This window comes from Plecotus auritus (assembly GCF_963455305.1).
Source record: "Plecotus auritus genome assembly, chromosome: 2".
In the NCBI taxonomy this organism is placed as follows: Eukaryota; Metazoa; Chordata; class Mammalia; order Chiroptera; family Vespertilionidae; genus Plecotus; species Plecotus auritus.
The window spans coordinates 211,059,060-211,078,077 of NC_137771.1; the positions used below are offsets into that span (position 1 = coordinate 211,059,060).

The 19,018-nt window shown below is 36.7% G+C and overlaps 1 protein-coding gene across 2 annotated transcripts in view; it reads left to right on the top strand.

Annotated features, from left to right (window-relative positions):
* Positions 1–19,018, top strand: part of LOC308242393 (uncharacterized protein) — a 241,579-nt gene that overhangs the window by 14,138 nt on the left and 208,423 nt on the right. For both annotated transcript variants that reach the window (XM_080656609.1, XM_080656608.1), the window contains exon 2: positions 502–616. The gene's annotated coding sequence lies outside the window, so the exon portion shown is untranslated. The remainder of the gene's footprint in view (positions 1–501; positions 617–19,018) is intronic.

Below are 19,018 nucleotides of genomic sequence, written 5' to 3' on the forward strand. Positions count from 1 at the left end.
TTATTTTATTTTTTTTTTAATTTTACATATATTCTTTGTCCACCAGGATGTATATTTGAAGTCTGGTTGCTCTTAGCTATTTTCATTTCCTGGGAAGATTTTTAGTTTGTTTTGTGCATCTCTGAATTCTGAAGGGTTTTATTATTTTTCTGTCACTCTTCTTTAACTGGTTTTTCCTATAAATAAAATACATTCAGGGCAATAAAATACAAACAACTCTTTCTAGTACAGTGTCTCAGGAGGAAATATTACTCTATGTGACTTCAAAATTTAGCCCAGTTTATTTCAAAGGTCCACACAGAAAAATGTAGGCAGAAAATAGAGGATAAATACGCACCTCAGCAACACTCAACCATATTATGATTTTGTACTGTGTTGCTGCCTTAACAAATTACTACAAACACTTATCTGATTCTAATGTCCTTAGCAACCCATATCACACAGTTGGGAAGGCCATGGGTTAAAATGTATTAGTTTGTCACAATAATTATATTTGTTCAGAATTTCAGAGCCTGGAAATCAATGCCATGTGTTAAAAAATACCTGTCCAGCTGAGAAGTAGGAGCTGCCCGTTTCTGGTCTGGAAACCAATGAGGGAGGACTGACTACTCTAAAGGTAATAGAATGTAACGATGAATTTCAACCTGGTTGAGAGCAAAATATTTGTGGTTAACCATTTCTGGAACTATCTAAAAGCACTTGGCAATTCTTAGCAGGGCGAGACAAGTTCTCTAGGAAGAGGTGCTTAATTTAGCAAGCCAAGAGGTGACTGAGCTATCCTCATAGGAACCAATGTTTAGTGAGCCACTATTCAACATCAAAACATCAGTCATAGAGAGTGATGCTAGAAGGGATCTTGAAAGACCATATTCTCCATCATCCTAAACATTGGTAGAACATGTACACTAGGGAAGGAAAATAAACTTGCTCACGGTCCAACTATGTGTTATAATGGGCACACAATAAGAAACTATAGCTCTGTTATTCCCCACTCTTTATATCTTCAAAAGTTCTAACTTGTTGACTGTGACTGTGATTATGGACTCTATTTACTATCTATATATGATCATATTCAGCAAGTTATGAAATATATATATAAAGAATTTTATATCATTCTCACTATATAGCTTTATAATTCTTAACTGGAGTAACTAAAGGATTACTTTTCTGTCTTTGTGACCCTTTCTCTGTTACTAATTTGTACAGATTTGATCTGGGTTGAACTGGTACTTTTGGCTTTAAGATCCTACTTACTGGTGACAGAGTTTTCTTAATCTTTGCTTATGTGCACCCTCAAAGTATAGCTTTAAGTACCAACTCTTTACCAGCTAACAGTCATGAGGTTTTGCTTGTGTGTCCATGAGTGTTGTGGACTCCTTTACTGAAGTTCTCGGCCTTTCTGCCCATAATGCACCATGTCTACACCTGTGTTCTCTCTGGTTGCTTCAGTCTCATTATGGGTTTGGTGTTCTAAGTGTATAGGTCACTTTCTACCAGAAAATAAATAACACACATTAATCTCCCCTCTCTGAAGTGTGATATTACTTTAGATGTATCATCTTTAAAATATCTTCTAAAAGAAATAGCTGACAGGGTGTTATTATTTATCACTTTATGTCTAATACTAGAGACCTGGTTCACGAAAATTCGTACACTTTGCGGCTTTGCGGCGGGAGGGGGGGGGGCGGGGGGGGGTCCCTTAGCCCGGCCTGTGCCCTCTCACAGTCTGGGAGTCCTCAGGGGATGTCCTACTGACAGACATCCTAAGCTGCAGTCTGGCCTCCTCTGCCCGCTGGCATGCGCCTTGGCTGGCCTGGTGCCACCTGCTCACCGGCTTGACCCCTCCCCGCCCACCCCCCCACCACCACCACAAATGGTCGTTCCTCTGTTTGGTCGATTTGCATATTTTGCTTTTATTATATAAGATGGTAGGTGCTACACATGTTCAATATAGATAAAAATAAAATAACAACAATAAACCAATTTTAAAAATCTATAGTCTTGGTCCTCAAACATTCACTAGGCACATTTGATATCAAAGTCACTTTTCTTTCCAAAGTGATTTAACTGGAATCTTCTTTCATGCATTTCTATTTTGTTAATATATTTAATGCTATCTGCATATTAGTCCTAAGGTAAACTTTTCATAACACATATAATAATTTTCCTCAAGACTTGAAAATTCTATTTCTCCCAATTTTACTTCATAACCATCTTTGTGCATTGAGTACTACCAGCCCCCATATTTATGATAATTTTTTAAGAGATATAGTTGGGCCCTAACCAGTTTGGCTCAGTGGATAGAGCATCGGCCTGTGGACTGAAAGGTCCCAGGTTCGATTCCGGTCAAGGGCATATACCTTGGTTGTGGGCACATCCCCAGTAGGAGGTGTGCAGGAGGCAGCTGATCGATGTTTCTCTCTCATTGATGTTTCTAACTCTCTATCCCTCTCCCTTCCTCTCTGTAAAAAAATCAATAAAATATATTTTTTAAAAAAAGAGATATATGTAGTTGGAATCTATGAGGTAGTTTGCATGATTGCCAACAATTCTCCACACTTCCCACACCCATGCCCCTTTGCAGTGTCATTTTGGGGCTTCTTCCATCAAGAAGTGAAATCTGGTCTCTCACTACTTGAATCAGAACTTGTGACTTGCTTTGAGCAATAAAATGCAGCAGAAGTGACAGTTGCACCAGTTCCAAACCTAGGTTTCATGAGGCACACAGCTTGTGCTCTGATTCTTGGAATCCTACTAGTTTCCATTTAACCACCTGCTGATGGATGACAGACACCTAATCCATTTGCCCCTGTTGTTCTAGCCAATTGGCAGCTAATTGCAGAAGCAGATGCTCCCCTGACCTACAGAGGAGAAGGACGCACAAGTGAGCCAGCATTACCAGAACCACCCAATTAAATGGATGATAAATAATTGTCCTTTTATATAACTAAGTTTTGGGGTGGTATTTCACTGCCAGTCTATGGATATCATTTATTTGGCCCAAAGACTGAATGTTTTTAAGCCTGGTAATTCATAGTAGTAAGCTGTTTTCCAAAACCCTTGTAACTATTTGCTACTCTTATTAGCCAGAGTTATCACTATTATCAATATTTGCTAGTCTGATAAATGATTAATATATTTTGTTTTAATTTTAAGTGGATTGTTTTAGAAGCTATTGTTGGTTATACTGATGTTTCTGCTGGCCTCATATGACTCACTGGATATTAAGCTCAGTGTTTATTACCTACTTTAAGTTGCTAAACCTCATGCGATTAATCTTGGTTCAGAATAGAAAGCAAGAAGGTAAGATACTTATATTCAAACTAGAGGCCCAGTACATGACATTCGTGCTCTGGGGTGGGGGGGGTCCCCTCAGCCCAGCCTGCGCCCTCTCACAGACCAGGACCCCTCGGGGGATGTCCAACTGCCGGCCTAGACCCACTCCTGCCTCTGCTGTGCTTGCCAGCAGGGAGCCCAGATTCTGGCTGAGTGGCACTTCCCCTATGGGAGCACACTAACCACCGGGAGGAAGCTCCTGCATTGAGCGTTTGCCCCCTGATGATCAGTGCATATCATAGTGACCGGTCTTTTGGCTGTTCAGTTGATTTGCATATTAGCCTTTTATTATATAGGACTGGAGGCCTATTGCACTGAATTCGTGCATGGGGAGGGTCCTTAGGCCTGACCAGCGATCAGGACCGATCTGTGGGGCGACCGGTGGGGCAATCAGGGGGCCCCTGCTGGCATCTGCCTTGGCTGGCCTGGGGGCCTGCAGGCTGGGGGAAGCTCCTGCATTGAGTGTTTGCCCCCTGGTGATCAGTACGCATCATAGTGACTGGTTGTTCCACCAGTCGTTCCACCAGTCATTCCACCATTTAGTCAATTTGCATATTAGGCTTTTATTATATAGGATTAGAAAATTTGCTTCTGGGTCAAGCAGATGTGTAGAAAATCTAGACAAAGTATTGGCTATTATACTTGTGAGACTTTGAAGTGTTGCCATCACTCAGGGCTTTCTCACTGCTTCCAGAATGAAAGCACAGATTGCATCATTTATACTATTTTTGACTGTAGGTAACAGAAAACCCTCTCAAGCAGCACTAAATGGAGACTCATTGAATGGCCAATGTTTATTAGCAAATTTATATCAGGATAGCTATACTAGTTTTTGTTGGTTGCTGAAAGGTGTGATAACAAAAACAATACAAAACAATACAAAATAAAATTAATGAATGAAAATAAATTACCATATAAACTCTGTCTGCTCTCCATGGTCACGAAAGCTCAGTGGCATACAATAAAATTTATTCAGCTAATGATCTTGTAGGTTTCAGATGATCTTTGAGCTTACCTGACCTCAGCTGGGTTTGTTCACATGGCTGTTGTAAACTACTTGTTAGCTAGGTGTCTTTCTGATCTTGCCTGGCCTTGCTCACATCTCCGGGGATGGTATGATCCTCCAGAAGGTCAGTTCAGGTATGTTTTCATGGTACATACAGAGGAGCAACATAGTCATACATATGCTCTCAAGTCATTACTCTCATCACATTTACTATTAACACATTTTCCCAAGCAAGTAACTTGGTAGAGCCCCGAGACAGTGTGGATGACAGTGCAAAGTTACATGGCAAAAACATGTATTCAGAATGGTGAACTAGTGAGACCATTGACAAAATGAAGCTGCAACAAACACAATAATCCAAGTTACCTCTTATAAGGTATCAACACATCTATTGATGAATAGTCCTCGCTTTTAGTGAGATCCAAAAAATTTGCATTTCTACCTACAAAGCAGACCTGTGTCATAGTAGGCATCATGTGCATTCTCTAAAGAATGTTCTATATTTTGTCATTATCCTTTCTTTAATTCATCCTTATTGCTTTGATACACATATATCCCTTATTATAGGCATCTCTTGGAATACTGAGAGTTTGGGTAATGACAGATGCTTCTGTTATAAACATGAATCTTCAGACTCTAATGGGACACAGCAAAGACTTTATGAAATAAAATAAAACTGTTTCCTGGAACATCCTCTGAGTTGGGCAAAAGTCAACAAACCAGGAATGTATTTTGATGCCGTGAAATAATTAATACAAAATAAAACAAATCATTTTCATTAAACAACTTCACTATTTCAATAATATTTATAAGTAGCTCATCATTGCTCTTGAGCATTGGAAAAATGCTAAATTTTCTCAAAAATTGAGAGCTAACCACATATATTTCATCAGAATGTTAATTATGTCACATTAAACTTCATGGTTCAGACAAAGAAAATTTTCTAGATCATGATAAATTATTTTACCATTCTATTTAACCCCATATAGTATTATTTCTTTAATCTGAAAAGAAGGAAGAATAGCTTTAGTAAAAGTTAGAAGCTTTACTCAAATATTATTGATTTAAGCTTTCTATTTATATCCAAGAGTTTACTGAGATGCTCATGGAAAGCTCTATCTGCTTTAGCTTGCAGACTTCTGGTATTTACTTTAAGGTGATTAGAACGGGATGCTCAACATTTCCTATAAGCTAGTCAGTTTTCCCAACTTTCTTCAACCCGAGGTAGTTGTCAGGGTATTGAGGGGTTTGGAGGAATGTTCTCAAATTTAAGCAATCATACTTTCACTTATTCCTTCTTTGACAATACAGTGTCTCATCCTGTTTGTCAGCTGTTTCTCTGCTGTTTGGGGCATCTTCTGTAGAAATCAATACTACAGCCGTGGAGAGTATTGGTTAATCACATTGTTGCACAGCCTCAAAAATAGTATCTATGGTTCCAATATTTCTGTTTCAGACTTTCTACCAATCTTTCTGTTTTATGCTTTACCCCAGGTCCCTGGAGGTGGTGGGTACCTTCAATTCCGGGGTCTTTCCATAATTTTATGACAGGAATTGGCATATTTACCCTGGCTTCTCTCCAAGAAGTTACTTAGCTTTCTGTTACTATTATTCCATCCATATACCACCAACATTTTATTAACTTCACTAGAGTGCTTTTATTTCTTTTTATCATTTTTATTTTCCTTGTGAGTTAATAATTTTATTGTTTTAAACTATATAGGTACCATTTTGGTCAAGTTTGGGGAGGGAGCAGGGATAAATGTATGTGCCTGCCATGTTTTTCAGGAAATCTTTGCCATAATATATTCTCAATGTGTCTGTGAACTCCCTGGCATCAGTTTTGTCCTCACCCACTGTTAACAAGAATTCAGATTTCCTAGTGAAGTTGTTTAAAAGGATAGGCCCCTATCAACCCAAGCTAATCACCATCATTGACAATGAAGAAGGTGAACAATCTTTAAGTTCTTGGATTTATTTTTCCATATGGAGAGATTTCAGGTAGAATAACACTCTCTACTCCTCACTCAGTCTTTCCAATGGAAAGAGAATGATAGCTGACTGTGAGCTGGAAGAAGAAACCAAGCATTTTGAACTCATCTCATTTCTCTGTTGTTAGATTTTCTCCCCCCTCAGCAAAGCAGCATGGATAAACTTAGAATAGGCTTTTGTAGAGGTGTTCTCTCTTTTCCGCGTCCAGCACGGAAAAGGAACAGGTCCGGTTCCTGAGTGGAGGAGCTGGGGATTAAGAAATAAAAGAAAGAAAGAGACCAGATAGAAAGATAGAAACAAAGCTGGGAGCCAGGTGGGATGCCATCCTCTCTGATGGAGAGGCAGGGACCCCGGAGCCTACGCAGCACATTTATTTTATACCCCCAAATACCAGGAAGTATCACCAAAACTTAGGATCAAAGGAGCTTATTTGCATTCTTGAGTAGGCCCTAGTATTCCTGGTGCTTGCCTGGATTTACATATCAAAGCCCGCTCCCGGCACCTGGACAAAGGTAAAAAGTCAGTACTGATAACGCCCCCCACCTTCTTGGGGAGGGCGTAACCAAGACAGGGCTCTGCCAGTCGCCTCAGGCTCAGCTGACAACAATTTAAAGAAATGCCCATGTGCCTTCCCAGGCAGCCCTCTACAGGCTTTGCCTTAATGAGAGTCTCCAGAGATCTATGGTTGGAATGTGAGCCAAGTCATTGGGCCACAAACTACGCCATGTTCTCTAGTCAGTCTACCTGTAAACAAGCTGACCTTTTGCTCTCCATATGTCTAACTCCCTTTTTGTGTTTTTCATTTATTTCTTAACTTAGAAAGGAAAGATAGATCTATTATATATATATAATATACACACACACACACACACACACAATATCCAATACATATATATACCATATATATATATATATATATATATATATATATATATATATACACACACACACACACACACACACACACATATATATATATCCATCTAATTAGACTGGACGTCCTTCCTGACAGAACCCTGGCCAGAGGGAAGCCAGCCCGGGTCCTGGGTGCCTGCCGGTGGCCCAAGGAGGGAAACCCAGGTCCTGGGTTTTAGAGGGAAGCTAGTGCCAGCAGCCAGGGGAAGGAAGGCCTACCCTTGCATGAATTTTCATGCATCAGGCCTCATATAATAAAGATGTAATATGCAAATGGTCATTACGCCATGAAGCAAAAAGACCTACCACGTAACGACTGGTTCATGGATCAACAGGAGGGTTGGGCAGCGAGCTACAAGCTAGAGGTGGAGAGCTATAGGAGGGGGCAGGGCAGCAAGCTATGAGGAGGGCAGGCGGGTTGAGGGCCGCAGCGAGCTACTGGCGAGCTACTTGCACACAGATTCGTGCGCAAGGCTACTAGTATATTATATTATATCTATGCTCTCCCTCATCCCTAAATCAAAGAAACAAATAAAACCAATCCAACAAACTTAACTCTATCCCCTATACAGCGATGTTTGGTTTAGGATGAACATGGAGGCTGGGCCTAACATACAGAATTCCTTTGACTGTTCAGGGTTAGCTGTCACCTTTACACCTTGAACAGTCAAAGGAGTGCTGCAACATCTAAACTTTTATAGTGTGAGTACCATGAATTTCAGTTGATATTTTTAATCAAGAGATATTTTCTTCCTCTGGTTGGTTTTATGAGAATCATATTGGGAATATCTACACCTATTCTGTACCCATGTCTAAGTCAGCCAGCACACAAAAGAGGAATTTGTATCAGATAACTGAGACAGAACCCATAAGGAATTTTACTTAAAGTTCACATTACTGCTAGACTTTCGATTTATTGGGATAATAATTTTTTATGTTTAGGACCATTTGAGATGGTTTCTCACCACTAAAAGTATTATTGCACTGTTAAATTTGCTTTTCTAAGATTTCTGTAAATTTTTCATATATTTGAAAATGTGAGCGCTCCCAGTGTTTCAGAGAATTTTAGTGTAATGCCCAGTCACTTGAGTGGAAGCAGTGCTCTTGGGTTCCAACTGACTCTTAAACTTACAGGTCAAATAGGATTCATCCAGGACTAAGTTTATTTAGCTTTAAAACTGGATGTGTAGGAGGCTACACTGCATGAATGGGAACAACAAATTAGAGGTTTTGGGATTATTACATGTGTCTTTTTAATATCCTTACTTTACTTTTTAGATGAATCTGGTCACAAGAAATGAGACAAGGTGACTATGAGCCACCTAAATTGAAGGAAACTATATGTTCTGTGCGTTCTTTCAGCTTTTATACTTTGAAGATGTATATGATGACCTCCTTGGATGGACATGACTGACACCCATTTTCCAGGACAGCATAATATCAATCTGTTCTTGTTACTCAATAAACCCAACAATGAAGTGCAAGTGCATGGTCTGTAAAATAATAACCTTGTGTGAATTCTCATTAATCCATGTCTAATATGCTTCTATGACTCCTTGAGTTAATGTGCAAGGAGAATTTTAATAAATGTCAAATTCTCAGTTGTCCCTGAGGCTAGAAGATAAATCATAGACCTATTTTTAATTTTCCCTTTCAAATTAGTGTCCTATGAGCATTATTAACAACAATAATAACAACAGCAATATATATTCTGGGTACAAAGTGAAGTGCTTTATATATTATTGTACAATTAAAATTTTTGGCTGAATTTTGTCTCCAGTTTTTGGGAGGTAGCCCTTGAAGCTCCAGAAGTTCCCCAGTGATAGAATTGTCTTTGTTATTGGTAGTTCTTGATAATTTATGCTAATGAGGTCACGGTGGATAGCCCCTTGATTATTTGTGCTAATGTATGACTCAGGATAGGGGCTGGCCACTCCAGAAATATCAACCATGTAATTAGAGGGTTTGGGCTTTGAACCGCATTATCCAGCCTGACCTCCTGGAAGGGAAGGAAAAGCTGGAGATTGAGTTTAATTACATGGGCAATAATTCAATGATCATGCCTACATAATGAAACCCTAATAAAATCTTGGGACCCTGACACCCACATGAGCTTCTCTGGTGAATTATCCTCTGTGCATATTGTTACTCATCAGTGTGCTGTGAGGTGATTCAGCATGACTCCACAGGAATAGGACACTGGAAGCTTCTTTTTGTGAGTGTGGGGAGGGAGAACAGACTTCCCAGACTATTCCCATGTGTCTCTTCTTTCTTTTTGTTGGCCCTGATTTGTATCCTTTTTTGATGTAGTAAGACTGTAATTTTTAATATAGTGCTTTTCTGAATTTTATGAATTAGTCTAGCAAGTTATTGAACCTGAGGGGTAATGGAAATCCGCAAATGTTTAGCCAGTTGATCAGAAGTGAGGGTAGCATGGGAACTCTCAAGATTGTGTCTGGGGTCTGGAGTGAGGAGAGTGATGTGCAACACTGTGTCCTTAACCTGTGAAATCTGGCCTAATTCTGAGTAGTTAGCATCAAGTTACTGCAGGTATACATATTCAATCTCTTATTATTTCCATTGGGTGAAGATTTTATTCTTCTTTTACATAGGTTAATAAGGATTCTGGGATAAATAAGATGTTTATAATTGCTAAGTATTACATTTCATTTATTTTCTTTTTAATAGTTTATGTAATGAATTCACTTTCATAGTTTCTGAGAAGTTTTGCAGCAAAATGCTTATCTTAATTTTTCTTCTTAGTTGTCTTTAAATAATATAAGTTATATTGCTTGGTAAAATTTCACTTCATTGTTCATTTGAATTCTATTTTTTCTAAGGCTAAAACTGTTTGAAAGATTGCAGGGGAGTAAGTGGAATAACTTTAAAGGCTGCATTAGACCTAGATTTAAAAAATAATGACTGTAATAAGCCAATTAAAATATATTTGGAGCTCTAATTTCACATTTCTGAAAATAGTGGTAATTATCCACATATCAGAACAGTGTTATGAGGAGGTATGACACAACATATGTAATACATCTAGGAAAAAATAGTAGGTCCATTTCCTGTTTAGATCCAAATAATCTTTTTTTAAATTTTATTTTTGTTAATTTTAGAAAGAAATGGAGAGGGAGAGAGAGAGAGAAACATCAATGATGAGAGAGAATCATTGATTGGGTGACTCCTGCATGCCCCACACAGGGGATTGAGCAACCTGGTCATCTGCCCTGACTGCAATCCAGCCAAGACTTCCTGATCAATGCTCAGTCACTGAGCCACACCAGCCAGGCTGTATATTTCCTTTAAAATATATATATATTTTAGAGAGAGAGGAAGGGAAAGGAAGAGAGAGAGAAATATTGGGTGAGAGGGGAGCATGGATCAGCTGCCTCCTGTACGCCCAACACCAGGGATGGAGCCCGAAAACCGGCCTTGTACCCTGACCAGGAATCAAACCTGCAACCTTCTGGTGCGTGGACGATGCCCAATCAACTGAGCCACACCAGCCAGGACTTTCTTTATAAGTCTATCTTTATGTTGCTTTATTAAGTGAATGTCAATTGTGCTGAGAATAGAACTCTGGAGTCAAACTCTCCGTCAATTATCTCTAGCTATTATTCCATCTCTGGCATCTAATATTGTACATGAAGAAGTCTGGCGCCAGTTTGATTTTTGTCCTTAGTGAGTGTCTTCTTGTTCTGCCAAGTTTTCAAGGAAGGGAACATGGGTGAAGGTAGACATCCGGTGAGTCATGCTGATGAGCAGAAACTTGTAGAATCCTTAATTTATCCTTAAACTGTAATACTTCACCCAACTCTCTAGATTTTGTATTTTGTCAATTTTTCCTGCCACACAATGAATGCTTTTAATCTGAACATTCACATTTTCACTGTAGTCAGGATTTCATTTACTATATATTTGACTATTTTTCAGTTCTATTTATGTTCTTATTTCAAAAATATAAATATAGATTGCATCACCATTATATGTCTTTCACATTCATATCTTCTCACAGATCCCTTTTGTTTCTTCATTTTTATTCCCCTCTGGGTTGTGGAAGATTTGACCCTGTGGATTAGATTTTCTGCAATATCAATTCTGCATTGCTATACTTCTATGGCTTTTTTCACTACTGATGAAGTTATGGATTCTATGCTTTCTTAAATTATTTTCTTATTAAGTATAGCATAATTACAGTGAAGTTTTCAAATGTTATGTGTAGAGCTAGATCAATTTTTATAAATGTATAAACCTGTAGAACTGGCACCTAAAGGTAAACAATACTTCCATTTCCTTCATTATAGCTTAGTTTTGTCTATTTTCAAATTCACATAAAAGGTATCATACAATATACTAGTATATCCTTTTGTGTCTGGCTACTTTTGCTGAAAATTATATTTGTGATAATGTTTCTAATTTAGAAATAGGTTGCTTATTCTCAATCCATTTCTAATCATTTTGTATTAATTCATTTATCTATTCTATTGTGATGAACATTTGTGTTGTTTCAAATTTGGGACCATTAAGAATAAAGCTATGCACATTCTTGAGATATCTTGCTTCACATATGTGTGCCTTTCTAGAGATGAAATTACTGGATCATAGGTTATATGCATATGTGGCTTTGTATATATCCTATATAATAAAAGGCTAATATGCAAATCAAAAGAACAGCAGAACGGCTGGTTGCTATGACATGCACTGACCACCAGGGGGCAGATGCTCAATGCAGGAGCTGCCCGCTGGTGGTCAGTGCACTGCCACAGGAAGTGTGCTGGTCAGCCCGAAGTGAGGCTCACGGCTGGCAAGCACAGTGGTGGTGGTGGGAGCCTCGCCCGCCTCTGCGGCAGCGGTAAGCCATCAGTTAGACATCCCCTGAGGGCTCCCGGACTGTGAGAGAGTGCAGGCTGGGCTGAAGAACCCCCGCCACAGTGCACAAATTTCGTGCACCGGGCCTCTAGTGTATATATAACATCAGAAAACAGGTTTTCAAAGTGCTTATGCTTCAATAATGTATGAGTTCCATTTTCTTTATCTCAAATATTTCATTGGTGTTCTTATTTTTTGTTGTCTTTTTTGACTCAATTTGTTTTGCTTTAATTGTTATCTTATAATTACTACTAATTGCTAAAACAAGAGAATGAGAAAATAGAAATAAATGATACAATTATGTGTAATTTTATTTTATTTCCATATTCTATGGGCAAGAAGATATTCAGGGTTATCTCTTCTCCAGCATGAAATTCTTTCTAATTCCCTCCCTGCTAGTCTGAGATTAGTTTTTGCACATGTAATACCTTCTGGGGACTCATTATTGCTGCAAGTATTTTGGAATAGTTTCCTATTATGAAGTATTAGATAAGAGTCAACCAAACTGCTCCTGGCAAAGAGAATGAAGTACACATAATTTTTAATACTTTTTTTTTTTTCATACTTGCTCACATGCTCTATTTTGTTGAAATCAATGCATGACTTAGGCAAAATTAGTTATATTTTCCTGCATTTAAAATCATTTTCTTTTCTGAATTCAATATCATATAATTCTATAGGTTTATGAAATATAAGTATAATGATACCATAACATTTGTATCTGTATATAATTAATTTCTACTTCTTTATGGCTACTAAGAAATCAGGGTTGGAGAAATATTAAAATGACCAAAACTTTCTCCTATATTTTGTGCTGTTTTTCTTGTTGCCATTGTTTTTGTTCTGGGCAACCTTTCAAAAAGTATCAATCAACCTCTTTTGGAAAAGCAATGGACATATCTTTCTTAACTTATGGTACTTTATCATTTAATTTTTTTCAAAAGACAACCTTATTTTAAAATGGTATAACTTAAGTTTACCAGAGATCTTTCCTTTTAAGCAGTTTCAGAGAGCTTTATGTTAGGGTTGTATTAATTTCCATAATTCAGTTATTGAGAAAGTAGTGGAAGCAGCCCTTCACCTGGAGACAGTAACCATTACAAGACTCATTTCTGAGATACCACACCTCATTCACAGCCTAAAAGGGCTTAGCTCTAATGACCTCCTCTCCCTGTCCTATATCAGTTTATTTGTGGGTACTTGAAGGCAATAAGACTCAAAATTCTTCTCCAAGGAATTTGGAATCAGGTAGAGATGAAGTTCTTGAAGTGTAGGAGATGGGATTAGAATTGTGCAGATTTTTCTCTCAGGAGAGCTGTGACAGAGTTCAAATAAAGGCACATAAGTGAGTGGAGAAGCTGGTTTGCAGAAAGAAATGGAAACAAATGTAGAAAATTTCGTGAAGATGAGAAACTATGTGGCCCCAGAGTTGCTGTCTAATGAATTTCTATATTTTCATATTTCCCACAATTTGTTCCTGTATTTTCTGTAACTGTTCCTATATTTTTCTATAGTTGTGTTCCTTGAATCCTTAAGACAACTTTAAACCAGAAATAAGAAATCACGTGTTCTAGTCCCTGCTCTGTCATGAATTTATATGATCTTACTGTGAAGGACTGGGTTGTTCTTCCCTCTTCTCCATAGTATTATTCATAATCCTTCTACATGACCTACTGTATAGGCTGTAGTTATTTATTTGAATATCTGTTCACCTCACAAGGTAGGGGGTGATTTTGTCTTTCTTGGTGTCCTCAGCACTGATGTCATTGGTCATTGGCACATAATACGTGCTCAACAACTTCTGGTTATTCAATAAACTAACTAGTATGTGGAGTGAGTGCATTCTTGTCTATTAGGAAACAATATTTTTAGTATTTTTAATTCTTTCCTAGTTCTCTCTCACACATATGTTTACATATGTTATTACTAGAGGTGGTTGAAATACATGCTCTAGAGTTGTGCCATTAAAACAAACACACATATTTTATGAACAATGAGTATATGAGGTAGAGAAAAGAATATGAAACTCTCATGTGCTTATTCTCCGGTTTCTATAATTATCAACACGTGGCTCATTTGACTTTCTCTACTCCTCTCAATCCCCCACTAGGCTGGATTATTAAGAAAATCTTAGATATATCAATTTATCTGTAAATATTTCAGTATGCAACACTAAGATTTAAGAATTCAGTGCTTCCTTTTAAAAAGGTCAGGTTGGCTTGTAATAGTTTTAAATATTAGGAAATGAAATTGTAATATTTCTTAAACTTATGCTAGTGTGCTCAGCGATTTCCAAATATAAAAACTAAAATGTGATTGATTTTTAGAAAAATGGCAATGATTTGTAGCAAAAGGGCACTTATAATGAAAGTGTATTAAATATCTTTTTATTTTTACTTTCATCACTTCTAAGTTTCTAGTCTCTTTTTTTATTCTTTTTGGCTAAGATCAGTGGTGATCTGCCACTTTTTTCATAGCTGTAAATTCCATTCTAGTGAAATGTGACAATTCTCCAAAAAGTTAAGTTGAACTTTAAACTGTATAGCAAAACTAATTCCAACATAATACTACAGATTAATGTTTCATCAGGCATAGTCCTTAAGTATTACCCTGGAAAGTCTTGTCCAGCTGTTTCCAATTATATTTATTTCACATGTCATGTTTAATAGCAGGGAGGACACTAGTGCTAATGGCTTTTTCTTGGAAATTAATCTGTCAACCTGGTGAAATTATAAAGTTCGGACAGATGAGCAGGAATCCTTCAATTTAACATCCTAAGCATATTAATTCACTTAGCAAGAGCATAATGAGATTAAGTAATCGATGAGCATTTCCATTAAGAATGAGGAAATGTAGCAAATAGAGAAAGGAATTAACAGCACATCGATGTGATGTATGTATAAAATGTTTTAAAAATTAATTTAGATGTTATGTAATGATGGTTGAATTCTAATGATGCGTCTTAGGGCTGGGGATAGACATATACAGGCAGTGTCCAGGACTTAACGTAATGTTTTATGATATAGTAATATAGTATTCTGTATCGAGCCTGTGTTTTTGACAGTGAAATGGCATTTCTCTGATGGTAGTCACTGAAAGGGTTTGCAAACGTTGCTTTATGACCTTGGATTTAGATGATCGTGTCCAGGATCCCAAATAGTTTTTATTAATAAGAGTCTGAGGAAATTCCCTCCATTGTGCTAGCACAGTTTTTAATTACAGTTACAAGATTGTTATAGAATCAAAGACAAAGATTATAATAGTGCGATGATCTTAGAATATGAAACCTCACACAGGTGTGGATGTTTCTGTGCTTTTTGTTGTTAAAAGTACTGCTTTTTCTAGCCTTGAATCTACCCGCTATCTTTTTTCATTGTATTTCTCACCCAATAATTTTTTCTTATCCTATTTAATTCATTCCTCTTTTCACTCTTATGCAACTTTTACATTGCAACATCAACTTAAAAGCTGCCATAAATTACTCTCATTTTTTCCATATTTTTATGTCCCATAACTTGCATAGCTTATGGGCATGAACTCAAAGTCAAATGGGAGCTTACAGCACTAGAGTTCAGAACAGGTTCGCTTAATTTATCTCTGTGACAAATGAATGGATCTCTAGAGTGTGACCATTTTCCTATCTTTCAATCTCCATCTGTAGCAATGGATACCCCTAGCTATTTTTTTTCTACACACCTCAAAAGCATACCACATATTTGGATTATTAGAGTTTACAGTGAAAACATGTATGAAATTATATATATATATATATATATATATATATATATATATATATTGCTGAAATGAATGGGAAAGAGGCAGATCCTAAATATTGAAGGGAAGATGTCACTGTAATTTACCATCCTTAGGTATCAAAAGTAGAATTTTTAACAGATAAAAGTGGAGTGTTTTAATACATAATATGAAATGGATAAATATCAATATATTTCTTCCTACTGAAATAGTAATTCCACTTCTGAATCTAAGGAAAAACAGGTAAGGGGGAAATTGAAGCACCAAGTAATTCATTGCAGCATTTTTATGATATAAAAACTACCTAAATGTTATATTTCAAGTGAGTGGTTAAGTAATAGTCAAATACATTCAATATGCTGTTGCTCCTTTAAAATTACAGAAAAATTATGTAAATTTTATGAAAATGCTAAATATAATTGCTATTATATGAAAATAAGAACTATGCAAAGCAACATAAATATGTTAAAGATTTTAAGTATTTACTAGTACAGTGATTGTGTTGGCGATAATATTATGAATAGTCTGCATCTTCTACTTTCTCTCATTTCTGAGTTCTCTGTTACACAAATGCAAACCTTGGAGAAGGTTCAACAACTTAATGTAAATTAGTGCCATACTGTAAGCTTAATTTAATTGACGTGACATAGAACAGCAGCCTGCCACAGAGGGGAAATGTAATTATTGATATATGATACAGCAAATACAGCAAATGTTAGTAAGATAATCTAGGTGGGGGAGAATATACTTATTCATTGTAAATTTTTTTCAACTTTTTAATGATAGAATGTTGGGGTAAAACAAAACTATGCTCTGAGTTTGGGGTAATCACCTTGCAGATAAACTTTCCGAGCATGCTTTCATTGTAAGTTGAAGTCTGTCATATACGCTCCACATTATTCATTTGCTATGCTTTCTCCTCTTGTATAATCTTTGTAAGCAAAATAGTCAATGTTAGGGGCTATGAAGTTGATGTGTAACATATAATGGTTTTATTCTTGTGCTTTTGGTCATTTTGACTCTAAGTTTGCTTCAGCAGGTGACAATAATATTTTATGACACTTTTCTTTAGTATCATCTTCTGTATTATTTGCCTTTAAAATTTTATTCACCTGTAGATTTAATATTTGAAGAGTTAATTTATAGAGAAGCAAAAGTACATCTTTCACAAATATTACTATGAATATATTTCATATATTATGTGCATTATAGATATACAAATTAAATATTAATAAGAAAATGGTAACTAGCTGTTATACTTTTTCAGTGATGCTTTTGAATGAGTAGAAACTGGATAAACATATAGCATAAAGAATTTCATTATGCCCTGGGATCTAATTTGGGAACAATACATATTTTAGTGAAATAATATGTGCTTGTGTGTGTATAAAATTGAATACAGAAATTCTGGTCAAATACGTATATATAATTTAATCTAGAAATGATTGGCTTGAGAAATTCTATTTGGGAATGCTTGTGTATTAAGTAGACACATTTAAATAGAGAATTTTTCTTTTTATGATCTCATACACTGAGTGTAAATGGATAGAGACAGTTCAACATCCTGGTAGGAAAAGGAAAGATAAAAATACATATCATTTTTGGTGCACTTTTCCTTTTTAAATTTTTAAATTATAGCTTTGTTTTTAAGCTCACAGATTAAAAAGATGACAGCGGCTCTCAGCCAGGAGACAGAAGTATGCAGAGAATTCTAGAGGAGTCTTCTTAAATTGGCATTGTGCTTTGGTCGATATTTGGTGCTAGCCTTTAGAGAAATATTTTAAAGTTATAAATGTATTAGGATTTTGCTTTACTTGGTACAGTGATAAGGAAATAAACCAATGATATAAATTTATATTTCATCTTCTTAAACCTCACTTTATCTAGAGATTTCCTTTTGGCTCCTTGCTTATAAGCACATTAACTATCATTATGATAAAATCCCTCTACTTATGAAAAATATTTTCTAACAGGGCCAATGATAAAGATGTTTTAAAAGATGAAAGTGTAATGCTAATCTATGTTATGTGAAAATATGTGTTAGTTAGCATTAAATGTGTCTATAAGTAACAGAACATTTCAAATAATCATAGCTTAAACAAGACAAATATATTTCCCTCTCACATTCTAAAAATTTAGAGGTCAGTTCAAACTTGTTTTGCTGTCCCAAAAGAAACCCAAGTTCCTTCTATCTGTTTTTTCCACTATGGCTTCCACTGTCAAGGTTAACTCTGCAAGCCAAGATAGCTGCTAGAATTCTAGCCATTGTGTCTGCATTCCAGGCACCAGGATAGAGGAAGGCACAGGGCATACCACTTTCTTTTAGATGAACTTCCTGAAATTTTCTCCAGGGCACTTCATCTTATATCTCATTACCAAAACTTAGCCACATAGTCACACCTAATTTAAAAAGAGACTGGAATTGTCATCTTTATTTTATTTGGCCATGCACTAAGCTAAAAATCAGGGCTATCTTCCTGTGGTAGACTGAATAATGCCCCCCCCCCCCTCCTCAAAGATACTTATGTCTTAATTCCTATACCTGTAAACATGCCACTTTATAGGGTAGGAGAGACTTTACTCATGTAATAAAGTCAAGAAACTTGAAAGGAGATTACCCTGTGTTATCCAGGTGGGCCCATTGTAATCACAGGATCCTTATAAAAGCTGTGCAAGAAGTTCAAAGAAGGAAATGGTTGCTAGAAGCATGGTTGGGATGAAGTGTTTGAAGATGGAGGGATTGGTGAGGACCCAAAGAATGCAGGTAGACTCTGGAAGCTGGAAGATAAGATATTAAATCTTCCATAGAGCCCCAGGAAGGAACCAGCCCTACCAATACCTTACACCCCATAAGATTAATTTTGACTTCTAGCCTCCAGAACGAATGAATTTGTGTTGAAAATGAATTTGTGTTATTTGAACACAAGTTTATGGTAATTTTTTTTGCAAGAGCAAAAGGAAACTACTGCACTAATTAAGGAAATATTAGGCCTATTAGTAGTTTGCTATACATTTTCAGTGATACGTCCATATGTATGGTGCTTGGATGTCTCTGAATCCTTTTATAATTCAGCAGTCCTGTATCATTGGTAAATGCTCTAATCTGGTAGCCTGAGTACTTAGATTCAGTTTAAGCACTTGATA